Below are 23,113 nucleotides of genomic sequence, written 5' to 3'. Positions count from 1 at the left end.
CCGAAGCCGACAAAGTCAGAAACAACAGCGATTTTAAGTTACGTTTCCTTAAGTTAGGTAATTTCAGGGGCGTGGGTATAGTGGTGTGCAAAAATGATATGCTCAGAAACAACGCGTTTGCGGTCTCATATGCATTGAAAAGTGACTTTTAGATATTAAAAAATTTAAGGTATTTCAAATTTTTTTTGTTTTACTTGTGGAATGAAAATTATCAATAGAAAGCCACCTTTAATATTGCAATTTTTTCAATACATCCATAAATTACGGAGTAGGGGGTAGGCACCCCCACATATTTCCGGGAAATGAGGAGAATAATAAAAACTAAGTACATCACTCTGATATAGTTCAATGAATCATGTGCCATACTATGACCTCTGTAGGCAATCACTCTCCATTACATTTTTCGTATTTATTTTAATATTAATATGATGGGTTGTCGTCGATACAATCAGTAAACTTTCGGGGCCAAGGAAAGTTCCCGGCGGTAGTCCCCTTAGGAGCTAATATACAAGTGAGAGGGCCCGGATCCCCCTCCTGAAATGAGGATCTGCATACCCCACTGTAATGTACGTAATAATCTCTTTTGACGAGCCAACTAAGACATCTTTATTTATTTACTATTCTTCCCTTCCCCGAAAACAGAACAGTTGAGGCTTTTACTATAAGAAATCAACAATACAATCACAAACATTCTTGTCCTGGATGGGGACTACCTACTCAGGAGGGACTCGAACCAGGGAACTTCGGTTTGTAAGGCGAGGACTTGCTGGAAAAAAATATAGGTCCCACCGAGATTTGAACTCGGATCGCTGGATTCAGAGTCCAGAGTGCTAACCATTACACCATGGGACCTCATGAAAACCAGTCGTCGCTGTTTATTCTAGGTTATCGCAATATGGTGCCGTTTGCTCTCGATTTTTCACCTTTTCTCCTTGTTTTCTCCTTACACACAGCGAACACGATGTAGTGTGGAATTCAAGATTACTCAAGGCGTCAAAATGATGTGCCTCTGTACTTTGCAAATTTATATCTCGGCTTTAGTGCATGCCATAATAATGAAAAGTACGTCATTATAAAGATAATTTTATTATAAATTCTGATTTATTTTTTGTTTCATGAAAAATAAAAAATGTAGTCTCGCCAGTACAATCCGTAGACTCCGAATTCAAGACTCTGCGCACCGTAAACTTAGCCGTTTTGTCTACTTCATGAACTTTGTAACTCAACATAGGGAAAACTACTACATCTAAAGTTCTCATCTCCCACAATAAGTTGAAAAAATTAATAGAGATTATTACTCTGAATTTGGCGTATTTTTAGAACGCATATTTTGTTGTTAATTAACGAAAATGATTAAAAATTATTTAGTCCTACAGTTTACCCCGAATCAAAAAATAAAACTGATAGAACACTTTTTAAATTATTTGTAATTTTAGTGAATTTTAATAGGTGAAATATTGAGTAAAATAAAAAATTTTGTCTTGAAAATACATTGGCAGGCGAGGGCTCTACCCCGTAATCACCAACGCCGCGACGACGGAAAACTTCTATATGTTTAGGTATCCTTGGATATTCTTACAATACTTCCGGTAAAAATAAAAGTATTTAATCCAGAGGGAGGCTCAAGAAAAGTTTAATAATCATAGGCACTCAGCAGTGAGTAGAGAAATTGAAGACCTGAGTGTAAAAAGCAAAAAATGACTAATTTTTGCAAAAATCAAATTTCCACAAACACATGAAGCCCTTCCTCCTCTTTATCACCAGGCATTGGTATTTCATAACAATTTCATGAACTCGTTTTATTGCTAGTCATCATGTTAGGGTTAAATCTTGCAACTCAATTTTAATTCATGATTAAAGCACAAATGGTAATATCCATACTATTTTATTTATCACTTAACCGACCAAGGTTTCGACACTTGGTGTCATTTTCAAGGTTTCATTTGTCGAAACCATGGTCGGTAAAGTGATAAATAAAATAGTGTGGATATTACCATTTGTGCTTTAATCATGGATATGTCATTATTCCACAAAATTAAGCCGGAAACGATTTTAGACGTCAATTTTAATTATTCCGATTAGCTACTATAAAAATTAGATATTTATGAAAAATGAAGAATGATCGCAGGCTTTCTCGGCGAAAAGAATTGTGGACGGTTACTCACGAATTCCACCGGGTCAGATTCTTCAACTCCATCTCGGCCGACGCTTCGATGTTCGAGTTATCCATCCTCATCATGCCCTGATGATGATGGACAACTCGTACACCGAAACGTCGGCCGAGATAGAGTTGGAAAACCTGACCCGATGGAATTCGTGAGTAACCTTCCACGGGTTATGAAAACTTACTTTTTAATCTCTGAGTGCAAGAACCAGTATTTGTTTCTCATTTTTCTCTAAACTTCACCTTCAGTTTTTTTCGGATCAGATTCCTCCACTCATGTTCTCAATGTCTTCGATATTACTTCTCACTATTACCTAAACGAAAAAAAACAGAATCCATCACATTTATTCCTGCGAAACGAAGAGAAAACATTTATTCGAAATCCAGGAGGAATATGAGCTTTAGTAAATCACCTGCGTAGTTTTTACACAAATATTTTTTCTTCAATTCTCACAGATTCGAGCCACTGATGTATTCACTGTCCGTAAGTCTGTTGAAGTGAGAATTGAAAACCTGAGTGAAAGGACGAGATAATGACCAATTTTTTTTACAAAACAAAGGCACCGTTACACACGTATACTCGTTTACGCTATTCAGTCGCGCGCGTTCCAGGAGGTCTTATTAGCGCCCTCCTAAAAATACAGCGTCTTTCTTATTTGAATGATTGTGTAGCAGATGTTTATAGAAAATATAATATTATGCCCAATATTTTTATGCAAATCAACATGCCGCAGTAATAAGAAAGTTTCTTATCCTGGATTTTTTTGGATTTAACAAGATTCTTTTCAGGATTGGTGGAAGTTCACATATCATACTGACAAGATCTATTGGTTATTCGAGGCTATTTTTGCGCACCTTGGAGATCCCACTAGGGAGACACGTCACACGGTGCAGACACGCATATGTACTCGAAATCTACAAGTCACGAAATTTAACGAAGAGGGAAATTCGATAACCTCGGACACAGAACATTGAGAAGACGTTTCGTGATAACACGCTCCATCCGCCTTCCAGCTCGCTAAGTTGCAAAGGCCTTTAATCACTCCAAAGCCGAAAAGGAGTCGTGTATGCAGCGGGAGGGCTTTTAAAGGCGATGGGGAGGAGTTACGAGCGGTCTCTGTGCGCGGAGATTAACTACCCCAACAGAGTACGCAGTATGCACTGGTGTACTTACACCCACGAGACCAGCGCGAGATGACGTACGCGACAACGCTGCCTGGGAGCGTTGAAGAGAAGCTGGGGAGGAGAAAAAATTGGCGGGAGATCGCGAAGGTCTGGAGAGTAGCATCTCTGAAGTCATGGTTACACGATACATTAATGCGTACGGTTTAATGGCTAAATGTATGAACGCGAGAATGAACGCCAAAATGCACCGTGTAACCACCCAACTTTTGCGAATGCATGTACAGAAAATAGAACCTGTTCTAATTTGGTTCATGCATTCGTACATATTCCGTTCCGGCCCATCAAAATCACTCACGCAAACGTACATTAACTCGTACGTGTTGATGTACCGTGTAACCAAGCCTTGATAATGAGTAGCGACTTGGAGCATGGGCGTACCCAGCGAGGGGCAGGAGGGGGCAGCTGCCCCTCTCCCCCTTAGAAGCAAAAATCGCAAATGTCTTTAAGGAAAATAATATTTTTTCAAGCAAATAATTTAAAAAACTAATAAGGATCTGTTACAGTTTCCTTAAAATGCTGATTTCATTCACCTTTTCCATGCTTAAATCTTACCTACAACTTGAACAACCATGGCTCCCCTAGTTTTGATCCTGGGTACGCCCTTGAGACTCCCTCTCAAGGGGACTTCATAGAGGAGAGGCAATTCCATACCACAGAAGGGTGATTTCTGTTGACACTTCGGTCGGATTTTAATCGGTTTTCAAAAATGTCCGCGATGATGTGATGAGTGCAATGCGATCCACTTTTCACAATATTTTGCAGCACGGGGATTGCAAATGCGAGGAATAGCATTGAAGAGTTACGAATCGGAATGTATGTAAATTTCGGTCGACACCCCTAATTTTACCTTTTTTCCGTGAAACTCGGATAAATTAGTCCGTTAGCGACGCGAGTGGCGACTTTTGTAACACATTTAAATGCGCGGTGGTTGACAACACATTTAGAGGCCGACTTGAGGATCCTCTTTTGTAATATGTATTCGTACTCCCACTATTTGAGAATTCAGACAAGTCAGACGCCAACTATCGGCCAAATTCGGAGGCAGAGGTCCAAGGATACCAAGCAGTCACCTGAGGAACCAAATAGACAAATCATTGGCATTGCTGGGTATTTCCTGATTTCACTTATCATTTTGTTGGCATTAAGCTTATATATCACCGTAAGCAATATATTTTATGCATTTAAATTTATGTATAATGCCTTATAGTTGCCATATATTTATACAATTTACCATTTACTGTGATGGTGGTTTGTAGTTTTATGGCGCCAACCAACCTATTTCACTTTTTCTTTTTCATCCAAGGATAGCGTTTTCTTAATCGGAGTCACGCATATATGGTCATTAAGAACCCTTAGAGTAATTGCCGAGAGCTAGTAGCGAATATTTAAGCTATTAGCTAGCGAAGCTATAGTCGATTCTATTTGATACAGCGAAGCTATAGTCGATTCTATTTGACAAATGATGATATGAGTTTCATGTCATTGCGCTGCCTAATTTAAATTACCTGAATACTCAAGAATGATGGATGAAATCGCGGAACGTCCTGGAAAATTTTCTGGTTTTAAAATCCACATAAGAATCAAGCACCTATGCAATTTGGTTGAAAGAATTCATTGCGTCAAAATTTGAAATGTAAAGGCATGCTTGATTTAGCAAGGTATTAGAAATGTGGGTGTGTCCAAGCATAGGGGTAGACATCATTGGGTTATATAAAGCTAGGGATAGTTAGATAGTAGAAAATGGCTATATTCACGTTACGTTTTACTTCCTTTACCTATAATTTGGAGCGTACAATTTCTATTCATTCACAAAGCATTTCCTTTTAACTGATCTACGATTTACTTAGAGGTAAGGCTCACAATCGTGTCTTAATTCTCATAATTTTACTCTGTTGTTCCAATTACACAATTTTGGCACTGTGCGACTTTCATTCACAAGTTCCGTTTCCTTTTTGATTTCTGGACTCTTTGAAAAATTACTGTTTCAGAGCCGCTTTCATAAAAAAATTCGATACCAGTAGCAGGTAATAGCATTACAAAGAATGATCCTTTTTAAGCTGTATTGCGATATTTTTCTAATTGTATAGGGGCGCACCTAGGAATTAAGGTTAGGGTTTTTTTTACGCGCAAAACACTAGTGTCTGAGGGTGTGGAATAACCACCAAGGTAAGCAGGAGATGTGGGGGCCCTCCCCTAGAAAAAACTTTCATATAAATGGTTCAAAATGGTGAGTTTTGCGGCCTTCTGAGGGATGATATATTAACATTAACAACATTCTACAAGTAATAGTAATCCAATTAAGTGAAATGGATTAAACTTCAAAAGTTCTCCGAGTTCTGGGGGGTTTTATCCCCCAAACACCCCCTCGCAGCGCCACTGGTATAGGCTGTCTCTTTACTATACTAGGAAGTTTCACTTGATTTGATTTTGGTTTCCACTTGATTTTGAACCTACCTCTAAACAAAACAATTTTTAAATACCACATACAGCGAGTGATAACGTTTAAAACGCAATTTGAACGTTCTGACAAGTAAAAAAAAGACCAAAAAAGGTTTCACCAGCAGAGGAGAGCACTGCAGAAAGACGGGAGTGGCCTCTCGAGGCAAAAAAAAGATGGAAAAAATAAATTTAAAAAAATAAGGACGAGGTGAAGGAAGGAAAAGGCTTTGGAGGAGCGAGTGAGTGGTTGCTCACTTCGCCGCTACCCTTTCTTGTGCCGCTTCTCCCGGAGGAGAGAGAGGATGGCGGTGACGTAGCACAGCAGACGTCTTCAGAGACGGGTCGATGGAGAATTTTCCCGCCTTGGCGCCGTGCCAGCGAGATACGCCCGCCGCGCCGCCGGCCGGCTTGGGCGGGAAAACGAGACGAGGCTAGTGGTTGTCGGGCGGGGAGACTAGGGGAGGGGAGGGAGCGTTTCCCGCCAAAATCGACCCGATTCGTTTTTATATACACGTCGTCGGCGGCGGGGCTTCGACTGGAGTGGGAGGGGGGGATGAAAGAGGGAGGCTGAAGCAATAAAGGCAGGGGGAGGGGGTGGGAAGAAAGGGTTGAAGGGCGCAGGATTGCAAGGACGGCGGTCGGGTTATGTGGGGGATGGGTAAGGGAGACTGGGACAAGCTCGGTCGTCTTCGGCAGTGCGATTGTTGCGTGGGTGCGGTGCGGAGGACGTCTCCATGCTATAACGCGAGAGAGGACGCTTCACGCTGAAAAAGGCGATCTCACCGCGGAGAAGGATTTTGACGCGAATATAAAAAAATAAGATCGGAAAAATAGCGAAATTTAATATATCTAATTGTGCGAAACCTAACTTGCAATTATGCTATAAATTATCATCGTTGAATGGAAATAAAAATGATTATATAAAATATTTCACATGATAATGGATGAAAAAATTAACAGAAATGGAGTATTTGGGGCAGACACGAAGACACCATAGACCATATCGTGGTCCTCATACGATTCCTTTGTACGACGCTGTTACGTGGCGCCATTCAATCACTGAATATTGTTACCTGGGTGCTTTTACTTATTATTCCCATGTGTAAGCGTATCTTAGCATCAATTCTAGCACTACTTTAACCCACCTCCAATGGTCGGTTTGGCTTGAAATTTTGCACGCTTGCTTGTTTCTGATGACAATACAATATTCAATAATCAGGCGCTTGAAATTTTCTCGTATTATACTATAATTAATTAACTAAATTTCCACATGAAAAAATCATTAAATTTTATCAACAGATGGCTTCAGTTTTAAATGTTTTTAAAGAAATTTGTTTAACAGAACTGGTTCAATCGATTAGGCGATTCAACCCTCAAAAGTCGACAATAAAAATAAAATAAAAAATTATTTTGAAAAAAACATGTTTTTCCAAAGTACCATTAAATGCACTTAAATTAATTAATTAAGTTTTTTATCACTCGGATAATACAGCGTGAGTGCTGATTAGGTATAGATGTCAATATGCGTGCCAATACGTACTCACCTATCAGGTTCTTCTAAATTCGTTTCTAATCAAAATAATCAGTAGCCTTGATTTATTTTCCAAGTGATGACAAGCAATTTTTTTCTTTTTCGTAAATTACCTACCATTTTTTAAAAAGCATTTTTAAAAATGTTTTTACTTCAATTTTATTGCTTTTCGCAACTACCTGAGCATTATCTCGAGTGAAACGGCCTTAATGGATACGACAGGAGAGAATACCAGGGGAAGCGTGTTGAGTGGCCTGAGGGACGAACGGTGACTGTGGATATTGTGAGAGGAACCGATGTGAAGGCTGGATGAAGACGAGGAAAGAGATAACGAGAGAAAATGGAGGCGGCAGTGAATAAAGGTGGAAAAAGAAGCATAGCGATTCCCTCCCCCCCAAGGGAACATTCCACCGAACGACCCTAAAGGTCGTTATGATAATGACGAAACGTCTACCTCTCTGAGGAAGTCGTTACCCCATCCCCTTTCACGTGAGGCGCGAAATACTTCGGTAGGAAACATCGGTAAGGGATGGGGGACTGCGGGCAAAAATTTTCTCTGCTCTCTGTGCATTCACGAATCCTAGTATTGACACGTTAAATACTGCATTGGAGACTGAACGGTTCCAATAAAAGGGCGAAAGTTACTGTTACTTACCTAATTAGCAGAGTGAAAGCATTAGTTAATTAAAGCCCGTATCTAACGATCATTTTTATACTACCCTTTCCATGAAAATTCCAGAGATAATGATAAAAAACTCCTGGAGTATAGGTCATTTAAGTTTTTTTTTGCCAACGTTTCGGTTTATTTTAAAATCCTCAGGGCTATAAATGAAAAAATGAGAGTAAAATAAAATACAATAATATAAAATATTGATACATAAATAAAGGTTACAAAACAGTTTTTATACAATAATATAATTTTTTAAATGAGAAGGGAATACACAAGAAATTTTGACATATCATATTTTTGCACATATTTGTTTATTGATAACTAAGCTATTAACTAACTTAGGCCGTTTTTATTACATCTTTTAATAATTTTATATTGTATATTATTGTATTTTATTGCACTCTCATTTTTTCATTCATAACCCTGAGAAAGGTTTTAAAATAAACCGAAACATTGGCAAAAACGTTTTGCATCATATGACTTATGCTTCAGGAATTTTTGATCATTAATGTAAAGAGGTCAAGACAAGAGAAAAAGAAAATCTAATTCCACAGATTGCTCCAATGAACACGGAGAAAGTGACAATTTCACGACATTATTTTCTGCAATGGATCACATCCCTGTTTCATCGCACGGCACGTCCCTTTTTCAGTGGCTGAAACCAGAATTACTATTAATTTTTGTAAGGGCGATTACCAACCACAAAGTGCTTCATTTAATGTATTGCTATGCATAACTCAGAAGTAATATATTTAACTATCTCTCATATAATTTATAAACTTAAAAATGGAAGGTGAAAGGGCCACATACGTGAATTACTCTAACGCCTCTTTTCATGAAAACCCGACCTTGCGCGGGCGGTATCTTAAAATATGAATGGTAATACTAACGTAACTACTTAATTAAACACTCAAACATCATATTTTTTACCCATGTGTGAATTGTAATTCTATAATTTTGTTGAAGGGATAAGGAAAAAGAATTGTCTTCGTTGAGAAGTTCATTAAGATCCTGACTCTCTTCTCCTTTAGCTCACCTAGGCACAAAAATCTTACCACTGAAGTGTGGCATAAGGAATTCGATTCCAAACTCAAGGCCTCTTCCAATTAGCGATGTGAATTACGGCCGAGCAAACTTCGGGTATAATACCATCAAAATTAACAGTTCTCGCGTGGAAATTCGAGAAACTTCAGATGCCACGACGAAACGCGAAGTACAGATTGAAAGGCGTCGTCCTACAAATCTGCACCGCAACGCCAGCCTCCCGCCACAACGAGGTCCCATGGTGTAATGGTTAGCACTCTGGACTCTGAATCCAGCGATCCGAGTTCAAATCTCGGTGGGACCTAACTTTTTTCCCTTGCTGAACGTGCTTTGTGCGTAACCAGTTTTAATTTTAAGCAATGACTTTTTCACTATCGGTGCCTAGCGTCATTTTGGAACCAATATTCGCTTAATAAAAGAGTAATACGGGGGAATAAAGATTTTTTGGGATTTTCTTTTATATTTACCATGCTCTTCGTTGATCGTAGATATCGAAAGAAAAGGTCATCCTGAATAATATTTTCTTGCATTTTTCAGTGACAAGTGATAAATAATCTCTAATCGATACTCAATGAGCCAGCGATATGAGTATTTTCTAAGGAAGTCACATTTAAAAAATGAATTTTAATCCTATCATTTATGAGCGGAATCATGCATTTGACGTAAAACTTAGCTTGCATTGATTAATTAACATCAAAATATAATTATAAAGAGCAAAGAGCATACGTTCTTTATAAATATCAATAATTACTATGTAATTACTCACAGGTGCATAATTACGGCAACATAGTGTATTTAATCCATGAAAAATTTATATAATGGAGCATTAGTGAATGTCAAATAATCTTAAATTTTGAAGTACAGTAAAAATAATCTAAAATAATTGAACCACCGTTACTGATGAGTATCAGTCGCAGATAACGAAGTGATTGGAAAATTCACAGTTCCGCTCAACAATACTTGCCATTTCTTCTACATCCATGGTTTTAGCATCTAGAATAAATGTACATACATTCTCTCTCAGATAACTAAGCATAAGTGGCTTAACCTTGAATTGATTTCAGTACGGATAGTCCCTTATTTTCTTCGTGCCTATGTACTGTAAAATTTACTTTTACCTGAATATGCGTAATAATGTTCGTTATTTATGTGAAATAAATATGCGTTATCATATACCATCTCTCAAGAAAAAAACATATCAAGATTATCAGTCAAAATATGCATCACCACTCAGGCGCCCAAACGCATTATCAAGCTCAGCGATGATGCTGCGCTCTATCATGACTCAATCGAAGTTCACCCGTGAAGACGCGAATTTCTCAATCCGCTTAAAAAAGACCAAGACAAGCCCGTGGTCAGTGAATCTTTCGAAGTTTTCCGTGGGAACTTGATGGCAGTGTTTCTATTTCAAACAAAATTTACTTTTACCTGAATGCTTTTTCCCAACTGAATGGAAAGTCTTAAGGTTAATATCATTATTTTTTATTGCATTGTAATTTTTGTAAATTTATTACGCTTGAATTTATTCGTATTTTTTACGTTTGTTTTACTGTGTCACTGTAAACTGGCACGCATACTGTACGTGGGCAATTTACTAAATCAATGAGTCTGCTGAAACGCATTACCGAGTATAGTGCTTTGTTGCCCCGTCTGACTTAAACGAAGTTTACACGCAGACACGCAAATGTGTCAACCTGCTTAAAACGTACAAGACAACCCCGAGGTCACTGACTCACTCCAAGTGTTCTGTGGGAACTGGACGGCAGTGTTTCCATTTGAATAGTTCGTTATTTTACTTCAATTCTTTGTACCATAATATTTACTTTGAACAATATATTCATTATACTATATCTAAACAATATGTTATCATCGACCAACTCTGACAAAAAAGAAATATATAAAGAATAGTAGTCAAAAGACAAATCAATACTTATATACTCAAACGCATTACTTCTTCCATAGTAATATCGAGCATTGCGTTGATGCTGCACTCTCTCTTGACTCGAGTGGAGTTTACCCGCGAAGACGTGAATTATTCAACCCGTGCAAAGCGACCTAGACGACAGGCACGCGGTCACTGACTCACTCTAAATTTCGGTGGGAACTGGACGGCAGTATTTATATTTTAATAACATACATGAAATTTACTTTTACCTGAATATGCGTTGGAAATAAAATCCAATGGCGTTAACATTGACCAACTCTCAAGAAACAAATATAACATTTATATTATCAGTAAAAAGATGCATCAATACATTCTCAAACGCATTACCGAGGATTGTGACGATGCTGCATTCTTACTAAGTTTCTCCACTGACGCGAATGTCTCAACCATGAACATACGAAAGAGTATCCTCAAGTCGACCGCTATATGTGACCTGGGCGTGTTAAATGTTATCGACTTGCGCGCATTTCAATGTGTTTAGAAAAATCGCCGCTCGCGTCGCTGACGGACAAAACGATCCGAGTTTCACGAGGAAATATGGTATAATTGGGCGTCCTCCTAACTTCAACGGTCACTTCAAATATTCATTCAGTAACCGTGAGAATGGGCAACGAGTCGGAACCGGGAACGTCGGCGCTCTTGGAAAATCTTACCCGCGCGGAATCCCGAGAAAAGTTTAAATATTCTGTTCGCCAGTAAAGCGTAAAATCTTACATAATTAGGCGTTTTAACAGAAATTTATACACATGATGGTGTGATCTATCAAATTCATAACTTTTTCATGCTATTCCTCGCAATTACAAACATTTTAATGCAAAATATTGGAAAAAAGTGGATCGCGTTGGACTCCACCACGCCGAAGACACTTTTGAAAATCGATTAAAATGCGAACGAAATGGCAACAGAAATCAGTCTTCAATGGGATGGAATTGGGCCTCCTGTATGCAGTCCCCTTGGTCTCAACCAGTTTAAAACGACGAAGACAAGCTCGTGGTCACTGACTCACTCCAAGATTTCCGTGGGAACTGGACAGCGGCCAAGGAAAGGAAGAAAAAATAATATTAGGAGGGCATGCAGATATTGTTTCCCTCAACCCCTTTCCGAGACGCGAGGACGTCGAAGCGGAGTGAATGGTCGCTGGAGGTCTTTTTGTCGGAGCGGAGCCGAATCCCTCTCTCAATTGAAGAGGCTTCGCTGTCTTCCGCGCTGGACGAGAGAGACGAGGATGAGGGCCGTCGGCGTCTCAATATTGTGGTCCCAATCGAGCCGAGAGGAAGAAAGCGGGCCCAATTCCAAGAAATTCATCTCGAAGGGGCATGAATAAAAAGGAAAGGCGGCGAGCGCACTCGTGAAAAAAGGAGGAGGGGGAATTCACGTGGGAGCGCAAACTGGATGAACAAGGTGGAGGAGAGCAGGGGCGCAGTTAGGAATTAAGGCTGCGGGGGGCAGTGGCGCAGCGAGGGGGGGAGGAGTTTGGGGGTTAAAACCCCCCCCTAGAGCTCAGAGAAATATTTAAGTTTAATCCATTTTGCTTAATTGGTTAAATATTACTCATAGGCCAGGGTAAGGATTAATTAAATATATCTCTGAAAGCCGTAAAACTCACCATTTTGAACCGTTTATCTTAAAATTCCGCAATTTATTAATCTCGCACCTACCGATTATCCTGGTGGCTATTCCATACCCCCATACACCCCGGTATTAAATAGTTGCACCTAAGCCCCTCCCAGCCTTAATTCCTAGCTGCGCCCCTGGAGGGGGGGGGTTTAAGGTGCAAAAAATACCGGGGTGTGCGGGGATATGGAATACCCACCAGGATAAGCGGTAGGTGAGAGATTAATAAACTGCGGAATTTTAAGATAATAAATGGTTCAAAATGGTGAGTTTTACCGCTTTCTGAGGGATATTTTATTAATCCTTACACTATTCTATCAGTAATTACAATCTAATCAAGTAAAATGGATTAAACTTAAAAAAACATTCTGAGCTCTAGGGGGGGGTTTATGCCCCAAATCTCCCCCTCCCCCCTGCGCCACTTCTCGCATCAAATCATAAAGGATTACTTGCTTCATACTTGAGTAAATACAAAAATTACATTAAAAAATAACAAAAAATATATGAAACAATGACACTTTAAAGAGAAGAGTGCATATTGAAGTGTTCAGATTTAAATATCTGCCGGAACAGAGGGATACAAAAGATTGAAACACTGCCGTAAGTAACGTGTAAATATCGGGTGCTGTTGTTTATATCTATTACCATTCTATTTGTATTATCAATGCAATTAAGTAAAATGGATTAAACTTAAAAATTTCTCTGAGCACTGGGGGAGGGGGGGGTTATCCGCCAAAGCCCCCCCTCGCTGCGCCACTGGAGTAGAGGGGTTGGGAGTGCACGGAAGATTTGAGGGGAGGGAAGGGGTAATTAACCTCGAGTGGGAAGAAGCGCGACATTCAAATACAATAGGGTATTTTCCTTCATCGAAGAAAACGAAAGGCATTGATTGTGATTTGTTACCCACCATTACTGCATTCATGATAGACAAATTATTTGGTTTTAGAAATCCCAGTTTAGACGAATGTTGGTGGTAAATTTTAACCTCATTTGAAAAAGTATAGATTGGCGCCACCGCACGTGACGTCACAGGGACCCAGATGCTATATGAGTGGTCAGGAGTTTTACATCGACTGAGATTACTGATGCATGCATGAGGCACAGAGGTTAGGAAAACTTCTCTTAATAATCACCTATTAAAAGTGCCTATGGTTGGAAAGTTTCCTTCGATTGATAGGGTATTCATAACCCTTATTTAAGCCAAGCGCTACCTGCTAGCAGTGTAGGTACCTTAATACCTGCTAGCAGCCTGCATCGTAGCAGCGCTCATAGCCTGGCACCAAGGTGGCCTCACACGGCGGCAGCCGGAACCAGAATGATGGCACACGGGCATTTCCCAGAATTCACACTTGGCCGTCGCGTTTTCGCGCGATTGAAAATTTTCACTTTTCATTTAATCGCGAAAAAAAATATCATCATTTAAAAATCAAAAAGCGTAAAATATGCACTCCAGGAGTTTTAATTTTTCGATTTAGGCAATAAATAAAAATAGGAAACCATCCTTTTTTGCGAGTATAAAAAAATTAGCTAGGATGAAATACGCTATAAGTATTTTTGGTTTTAAGGTGGATTAGGAAGTTGGATTATCATTTACACGTAGCCTTAGGCAGTGGTTAAATCCCCCGTACCTCTCTGTTCCACAGGTATTTAAACCTGAAAACTTTAATATACTTATACTCTCATCTCTTTGTTTCATATTTTGAATAAATAATAACTAATTTTTGAACTAACTCAGGTATGATGTCAGTCATCCTTTTTGGTGCAATGTTAGTCTTCCGATTATTCGAGCCAACAATGGGACAACGGACACTAGAAAAGATCGAGACGAGAACGTTGATCTTATTCTCTTGATAACGCTCCTCTCTTCTGTAGACAAAAGAAGCTGCGAAAATCTTCAAACAAAAAATTATTTTATATATTAAAAATAATAATTTAGAAAGACAGTCATTGTGTTTCATAGCAGTCCATTTGATGGATTTTCGCAAGCAGAAAATAATTTAAGTCAGGTGTTACGAAAATGCATTTTTTTTACTCTTTAAGACTAACCGACCGGATCCTGCCCTGCAATCTCACGTATAAGAGTTAACACGAGAGTTAAGAGTTTTACACTGATAAAACTCGAGGATATACCCATTCCGGAATTTTGGCAATCGCTGATAAGTTTAATGAATAAGCAAACAATGCTATGGGAAAGCGCGGGAGGAAATATTTCAAATTAAATATACTAACGCAGACCAATATGTGCAACATATTTTTCCCATACTGGAATACTGCTCACCAGTTTGGTCTAACACCTACTCCACTACTCCAAACTTGCTCAACCGCCGTCTCAACTTCTTTCTTGCTGTAGCCCGCCATCGAATCCCCACACATATTATGCCCGCGATTTTATCCTTTCCTCCCTCAGGCCCTCGTTTAATCACATGCTTCTGCGTAGAATCTTAAGCGGTTCTCTCCGGACTAACGAAATTCTCCCTCTTTTCTGTTTTCATGTTCCTCCTCGCCCCTTACGTAATAACTCTCTTCTTTACAATCCGCGATTCCGTGTTTCCATCTCCCAGCGCTTTCTTTTCTACTGCATCACCTCCTTATTTAACTCCATGGCTTAAAAAATCCCATCCCTGGACCTCTTTTCCTCTACCACTAGTTACAAATCCTAAAATGCAACCTGAGCAATTCACCGATGTCTAATCCATAATGCCCCATCTTATGTTCAAAAATTTTGTTTTCTGTTTGTTTTTCATTCATTGTGTCTTCTTTAAGCTGTTATTAATTCATTGAGAACATCCAATGTAAAAGCTTTTGTGCCGTTTTTGGTGGTGAAATAAATAAATACAAAAGAAAAAATAAAAAGTCTCCTTCCTAATCTTTATTTCCAAATCCATTACTTTCAAGAAATCAGGCAATGACAGAAAGTCATCGAATTCGGGTAGTTTAAGCTGACAAGGGGAATACACGACCTTCGCATCGCCGATCGAGCTCAAATTTTGCGATTCGGTAGTTTATGGGTACAAATGTAATATGCCGAAGCGAGACGACGCACTTCTCGTAAAATTCCGAGAAAAAAGCAATTAAAAATCGTAAAAAATGAAGATACGCAATATAAACTGTTTTGAACTCGTTTGTTAAACAATTGGGCGCCAGCCCTGTGGATACGGTGTCCGGCTGTGGAGGTGAAGGTAGCGAGATCGATGCTCTCTCGCGGAACCTTTTTTGTTACTTTTTGAGAATTTTATTGCTTAAATTTTTAAAGTTCGTTTTCTTATCTTCGTTACTACTATGGAATATATTTTTAAAAGAGTTTTTTAAAATATTTAAATCAAGAATGGATCAGCTTGGGATTAGGAACTGAGGATGAAGGGTGGATAGAAACCCGGCGTCGGCATTAGCCTGCTCTTAACGAAAGGCGCCAAGGGGACCACGGCTTTACGTCCCATCCGACGGACGGTGTACTGCACAACTAGTGTAATCCACATTACGCATATTTATGAGACCTTTTTTAGAAAATGTGATGAAACCACACGTCAAAGGAGAGAAGTTTCTACTTTTAACAGATTCGTGGGGAGGGCAGACGAGCCCCGCAATTTACGATGACATTTTTGCGGATGACAAGGGAGAGGCATCGTGCACTCTGAAAGTGATACCTCCAAAATGTACCCCCTTATGCCAGCCATGCGACGTGTATTTTTTCAGGCAGGTGAAAATATTTATAAAACATTTACAGAATTCCTCGATTCTATTGGAGGAAAATCGGGATATTGCGTCAAGAGAAGACGCAATAAAAATACATGCGTTAATTCATAACCAATTAAGTGCTCCGATTTTCCAAAACATGTTAAAATATGCATGGTTTGCTTCGAAGCTCGCTGGCACGAGACAATTTTTCGTAAATGTAAATGACGTGTGTTTTCCTTAAAAAATTATGGACAGTCGTTGTAGTTGTGGAAAAAAACGCCTTTTCTGCTTGTTCGTGGTGCCGCAAATCACTTTGCTTTGCATGTCTTTATGATGAGTTCCATCCTGAAAATTGCAAATAAAGGATTAACTGGAGTGGTGAGGCAGTGTACTGGCCTTCCATATCCAAATCTCGGTAAAGAATTAAGGGGCATTCCTAAATTCAATCCCTGCGTGTAATGTGGATTACACTAGTTGTGCAGTACACCGTCCGTCGGATGGGACGTTAAGCCGTGGTCCCCTTGGCGCCTTTCGTTAAGAGCAGGCTAATGCCGACGCCGGGTTTCTATCCACCCTTCATCCTCAGTTCCTAATCCCAAGCTGATCCATTCTTGATTTAAATATTTTAAAAAACTCTTTTAAAAATATATTCCATAGTAGTAACGAAGATAAGAAAACGAACTTTAAAAATTTAAGCAATAAATTTCTCAAAAATTAACACAAAAAAAGTTCCGTGATATCATCGATCTCGCTACCTTCACCTCCACAGCCGGACACCGTATCTACAGGGCTGGCGCCCAATTGTTTAACAAACGAGTTCAAAACAGTTTATATTGCGTATCTTCATTTTTTACGATTTTTAATTGCTTTTTTCTCGGAATTTTACGAGAAGTGCGTCGTCTCGCTTCGGCATATTACATTTGTACCCATAAACTACCGAATCGCAAAATTTGAGCTCGATCGGCGATGCGAAGGTCGTGTATTCCCCTTGTGAGATGGTAGAGGAACGTGGTAGCCCATTGGGTAGAGCGCTTGACTTCTTACTAGAGGGTCCTGGCTTCAAATTACGGGTGAAGCCTTCAGACACCCTCAAAATAAATCCTGGATGTGCGAGTTATATTAGGTATATGTGCTGGACCCTATACCCTGAATTTGTGAAATTAACACGCCCGCGGCTTAGTATGGGACGGGTTCTACCCTCACCAATCCGAACCAACCCAAGGGTTCAATCTTTGAGTAGGCTTTCGCGGTGTGGTGAAGATTCAGCCTCGAAGTTGACGGGATACGCACCACGAGCGTCCATCTTTGTAGAAGACAGTTTCGTCGGCATTGCTGCTGGCTTCTTTAGGTCGACGGAGTGCAGAGAGCGACACGTCACACATTCATAAATTGGCCTTTTCGGCCCGTACAACACATAAACGAGTCGGTGCGACTAAACCTCCTTTTCACAATACATGATTATGCCCTTTCGCGCGCAAAAAAAGGAATGACATTTCAAGAGTGTACGGAACCAGAGTATACCTTTCCAGAGTAGGTGAAGCTGCTAGTAAGCGCGTGCATTGAACACTAAATTAAGGAAGAATAAAATAAAATTTATAAAGACATATCGATACCTCCACTGCAAAAGGGCTCAACAATCGCCCACCGAATCAAATATGCTTATCAAGGAGCCCAACAATATGCATGAGCTCAGCTGGCAGTAGCCGGAGCATAAACTCTCACCTTCGAAGCTTGGAGAATTGGAGGAGAGCGTTATGCTGCGGACACTGGCATCTCAGCGGATTAGTATAGTTGGGCTACTAAATGGGCGGATTTGATTCGGTGGGCGATTGTTGAGGGTTTTTGCAGAGGAGTTATCGATACAAATTACGTAAAACAGCTGAATAAACTAAAACTAATGAGACTGTAAACTAATCAGCTTGACACGTCACCGGTATGTGGCCAAAAAACGGTCCATAGCATAATAAACATTCCAAAATACAAATCATAGTAATATGGTATGGCAATATGGGCTATATCAATTATATTTTTTTGTAGGATTTCCTCATTTTTGCTCACTTTTTTTCAAGGCTACCGGATTTTTTTTCGACCGTCTTTTGTACACATCCGTCGTAGTCAGGCGTCTTCTTATTGGTCCACACAAAAGGCCGGAGAATTCTCATTGGTCCGCCTTCCCTCGCGTTTTCCTTTATTCTTTTTCTCCCGAGTTTGCTTAAGTACTATTTTCCAGGAGTTGGACAGTTGGTATCCGCCTTGCAATGCTGACGAAACTGTCGTCCACAAAGATGGACAGACGTGGTGCATATACTATAAACCTTTTCGCTGAACAAAGGGCTGATTCACTGCGGAAGCATTTCTCAGTTCAGTGTTTGAATTGATTCCGGGGGAGCCGTTGGGGGAACTTCCTAAATCCCATATTGCCTTGGGCCCAAGGACGATTACGTTGCGAGGGGACCTTTTAAAAAAAATATTACCACGCATGATATTCTGTCTGCGAACTATTCCAGCCTAGTGGGAGGGGAAACAGGAAGTCTCGCTGAGGAGTCAGATGCGAAGTAGAGGGAGGGGAAAATTACTAGGAATGTGGGAGGGGGGCATGGGAAATGCTGAGGAGACTGATTTGGTAGGGCAGTAGGTTTGCGGAGGGGGAGAGGGGTGCGTGGAAGAGTGGGGGGTGGTAGGGGCGGAAGGAAGTGTTTCGCGAAGATGAGGGGGATATAAATGTGAGGATTAGAGTCAGCGGAAGGAGAGGATTGTGAATGGGACGGGCCATCCGCATCATTTCGTTCGTTCAAACCGCGCGTTCTGTTTCACGCGGGTGAATCGTTCTTTCATATCTTTCAAAATTTACGAGGTGTGTTCAGAAATTGACGGTAATTTTTTTCAGATCTCTAAAATTGAACCAGGCGCGTTCCGAAATTGACGGGAATTTAAGTTTTCTGAAAAAAATATTTAGTCATTCGTCTTCATTAAAGTTGCCGCCGTCAGTCAGAGACGGATACAGCTGGGGGTCGCGCCCGTATTGCCAAACATTGCAGAACCACAATTTTAACTTTTTTATATCATAAAATGACATTGTCTTGTATTTTTACATGATCACTTTAGTTAAAACTTCTTAAACTTTGCAGGTGACTTGATTATTTTTTATTGCGATAAAAGTAAAGGTATCTCAGGCTATCTTTTGCGCCCCCCTAGAATTTTTATGTATACGCAACTGCCTTCAGTACCCTGATAGTGATGATGCAAACAGCTGTAGTAATTTTCCTTACTTTTTAATTTGCTTTAGCTGATTAAATGTTTGTACATCATTATCAAGAGCTGCCTATTGATAAGGAGAGAGACAGTTCCTGATAGTTATGTGTAAACATTGAAACCGGTCGAAAAAAATTAAAAAGTGTGGAAAATTGGTACAGCTGTCTGTATAATTACTATCGATGAATTTCCACAAAGTGACCTCGTTAACAATCAATCTCATTCAGTGCCCTTGCTTCCTCAGAGCTAAAACCCTGAGGCCTTAAGGATGATGGTGAGTTCGACTGGTTCCTCGAAACGTCAGCAGCCATGGAGGAGATTACCCGATGGATAACCCGAGTAGCCTTCACTACCAGCATGTCCTCGGAAAGCACCAGATCTTCTTTTACGCATGATTTCATTTACCGTAATGCGGCGATTCTTCACGATACAATGAACACCGTGAACCGCATGTAAGGCATGAGCCATTGAACATTTTATTCAGTATGAACCAATTTAAATGAAAAACATGATTAAATTCATCCCGTTCGTGGCAATGAACCGTTCATTGAAGAATGACTTAGTTAAAATTCAGAGTGGGATGGTGAATAGCTGGAGAGACAAGCGGGAGGAGATGCAAAAAAAATCCGTTTCCTCTTTACACAAACTCAGCTATAAATTCATCCCGATTTCGGATGACATAATCAAGAAGAAGGCGACATCTGCTCCAATTTAATTGGGCCCCAGACATGTTGAATCTTTTGATTAACAGCTGATTCATGGTAGATGCATTTCAAGGCTGACTTTGATGTATGACTTTGACAAGGCTGACTTTGATGATATGTCACTTTAAACTGGGAGGATATACTTTAAGTAGGGCAGAAAAGAGAAATTTTCCACAGACATATATCTATTCATGACTGATGCAATGAGACTAGTATTTATACTACATAATATCCTGCGAGCCACCTCAGGAGTGTTCGGCAGGGGGTGAATAATCTCCAGTACGCAGTATGCAATACGCCACATGTGCCTTTATCACTGATAAAAAAACTAACTGCCCATCTTATGTTCCCAGTGCCGTAAACAGGGCTTCTCTTTTAAGTACCCAAGTGGGAGTCGGATTTCCCTTGGGATATTTTCTTCCAATACTGTGATTTGAACCGTGACTCCATGTACACTGAACATTTTAAAGTGCTTGACCCAGCATGATAATTGGACCTTTAGTGATTCAAATTCTGTGAAATATTCTTTCCTCCATAGGCGGATAGGGGATTGGAATGGTCCACCATAGGTAGTATTTGAACCCTTCCCACGTTATATAAAGACATATTTGAGGAGTTTAAATAATATAGAATTGTAAGGGCCTTTTCTATTTTTGTATTTATTCTATGTTTAGGGTAAAGTTTACATTGTATTCCTTGCTTAAGTGTTTCTCCATGTATGCTTTGGTTCATTGCAACGTCATGCATTGATATTAAAACCAATCTATGTTTCCAACCGACCCGTATGGTCGACTTGTAACTTTATTTTTGGTAATAATAATATTGAAACTGGAATAATGATAAAAAGTAATTGGAAAAATATGAAGAATCGCCGGCCTCGGTGGCGGTGGGGTATAATCCTCGCCTGCCAAACCACAGGTCGTTGGTTCGAATCCCGCCTGGGCAAGCGGTACCTATCCAGTGCATGGATGTTTGTGTCGTGCTTTGTAAATCCTCCGTTGCAATGGCCTCTATGTGCTGTTTGCGGGGAAGTTGTAAATAGATAAATAACATAAAGAAAAAGAACTCAAAGAAGAATTTAAGAGATTATTGAAATCAGAGATAATGCACATCATACCAATTATCGTCACTGCCACAGGTGTAGTGCCTCACTTAACGCAACAAGGACTAAAAAATATGGGATTACCGAAATACTTGTTCCGTACCATACAAAAAGAATCAATTTTAAATACTTGTCGAATTGTCAAAAATTATATCCGTACATCGCCTAAAAACAGCATAAATTCTGTCGGAAAAATAATAGTAATATGCTGATGAGATACAGTTTTAAAGAAGTTTCACGTCAGTAAATCGAGAAAAAATACGATCAGTCGAGCGGAAGTGGTGCGTCCTCTTCAGGATGGACAGCATGTAGCAAACATTAATAATGGGGAGTCACCAAGGATGTTAAAAGAAAAGTGGAAGCGCCACATACCATGATTTTTGAAGCAAAATCCGCCATATTGGTCGGCACGTTGTTTTGGTTGTCATCTGGCTTACACTGCGCTGGTGACTGCACAATAATTACTTGCCCCCTTTTTGTGAGTTGTATCGAAGCTCACGATTCGGTTGTGCCGAGTTTTCCCGTTTGAATTATATTGCTAACTACGACTCATATTTCCTAATTTTCTGAGGAAAAAGTTGGATATTACTGCTTATTTATCTTCATCTTCTGGGCAAGTTTAGCGTCGAAGTCGACATTTTAAAGCTGAGATTAATTCACAAGACACTCATTAAAACAACAAAAAAGTAATACAAACTGAAAACTATATAAGTAATAGGTATAATTAGTATTCTCAGAGTTTCTGCAATGGCTTTTCATCATAAATACCGGTCAAATATGCTATACTTTCAACGAAGACAACTTAAGATATCGACAACTTAAGCTTACGTGCCCGTGAGATAAGTTGTCGATGTTTGTGCCGAGTGGGCGTGGCCTGATCCTTCCCATGCACCCCCATTCCAGCTTCAACTTTTCCCCTGAGACCTTACGGGTATGCCCCCTCCACTTCCTTCTAAACTCCTTGGGAGTCACTGTACTCCTACTACATAAAGGAAGCTTGGATGATCGTGGTTGAGCATCTTGAGCGCTAATATTACAAAATAGGATCCTCAACACGACATCCAAATGCGTTGTCACCCTCCGCGCATTTAAATGGGTTTACAAAAGTCGCCACTCGCGTCGCTGACGGGCAGAGCGATCCGAATTTGATCGGAGACAGAAGCCATAATCAGGGCTCTTTGACTATACTCCTTTCGACGTCAACTATCAATTTCATCGACGAAAACTATCATTTTCTAAATCAGGGGTCTCCAAAAAAACGGCTCGCGGCTTCGGAGGGCTTTCATCCGGCCCATGCACTCGTTTCAAGTAGCGCGCGATTCTCGCAAGTTTAGCTCTGTGAAACGCCGCTAGAAGGATTGCAGCGCTGTACTGCACGTCAAACTCGTCTTCAACTGTTCGTAAATAAGAAATACGCCACCGGATACTTCAGTAGACGTTGGTATCGAATACTTTAGTCATCGGCAAATTTGCTATCCGGCCCGTGGGGCGATTCGGAACTTGGAATGTGGCCATCGTGGCCTAGTAAATTGGAGACCCCTTGTCTAAATCGAAAGATTATTACTCCTGGAGTACATATTTGACGATTTCAGATTTTGAAATGCCGTTATCCATTTTTCGCCGTTCAAACGAAAATAGAATATTTTCAAGCGCGCGAAAACGCGACGGTTAAGAATGCTGGGAAAAGCCCGTGTGACGTCACTCAGGTTCCACCTTCCGCCATGTGAGGCCACCTTGGTGAAGGGCTGTGAGCGCCGATACGATGCAGGCTGCTAGCAGGTTGCACAG

At 40.1% G+C, this 23,113-nt stretch overlaps 2 non-coding genes across 2 annotated transcripts; one reads left to right on the top strand and one right to left on the bottom strand.

The window, feature by feature from the left end:
- Positions 1-780: 780 nt before the first annotated feature.
- Trnaq-cug lies at positions 781-852 on the bottom strand. The gene has a single exon. It is a non-coding gene; the product is annotated as a tRNA-Gln (tRNA).
- Positions 853-9,265: 8,413 nt separating this feature from the next.
- Trnaq-cug lies at positions 9,266-9,337 on the top strand. The gene has a single exon. It is a non-coding gene; the product is annotated as a tRNA-Gln (tRNA).
- Positions 9,338-23,113: the final 13,776 nt, after the last annotated feature.

This window comes from Ischnura elegans, chromosome 8, assembly GCF_921293095.1.
Source record: "Ischnura elegans chromosome 8, ioIscEleg1.1, whole genome shotgun sequence".
Taxonomy (NCBI): Eukaryota; Metazoa; Arthropoda; class Insecta; order Odonata; family Coenagrionidae; genus Ischnura; species Ischnura elegans.
The sequence above is the reverse complement of the archived record's forward strand: the minus strand, read 5'-3'. Positions and strand labels throughout refer to the sequence as shown.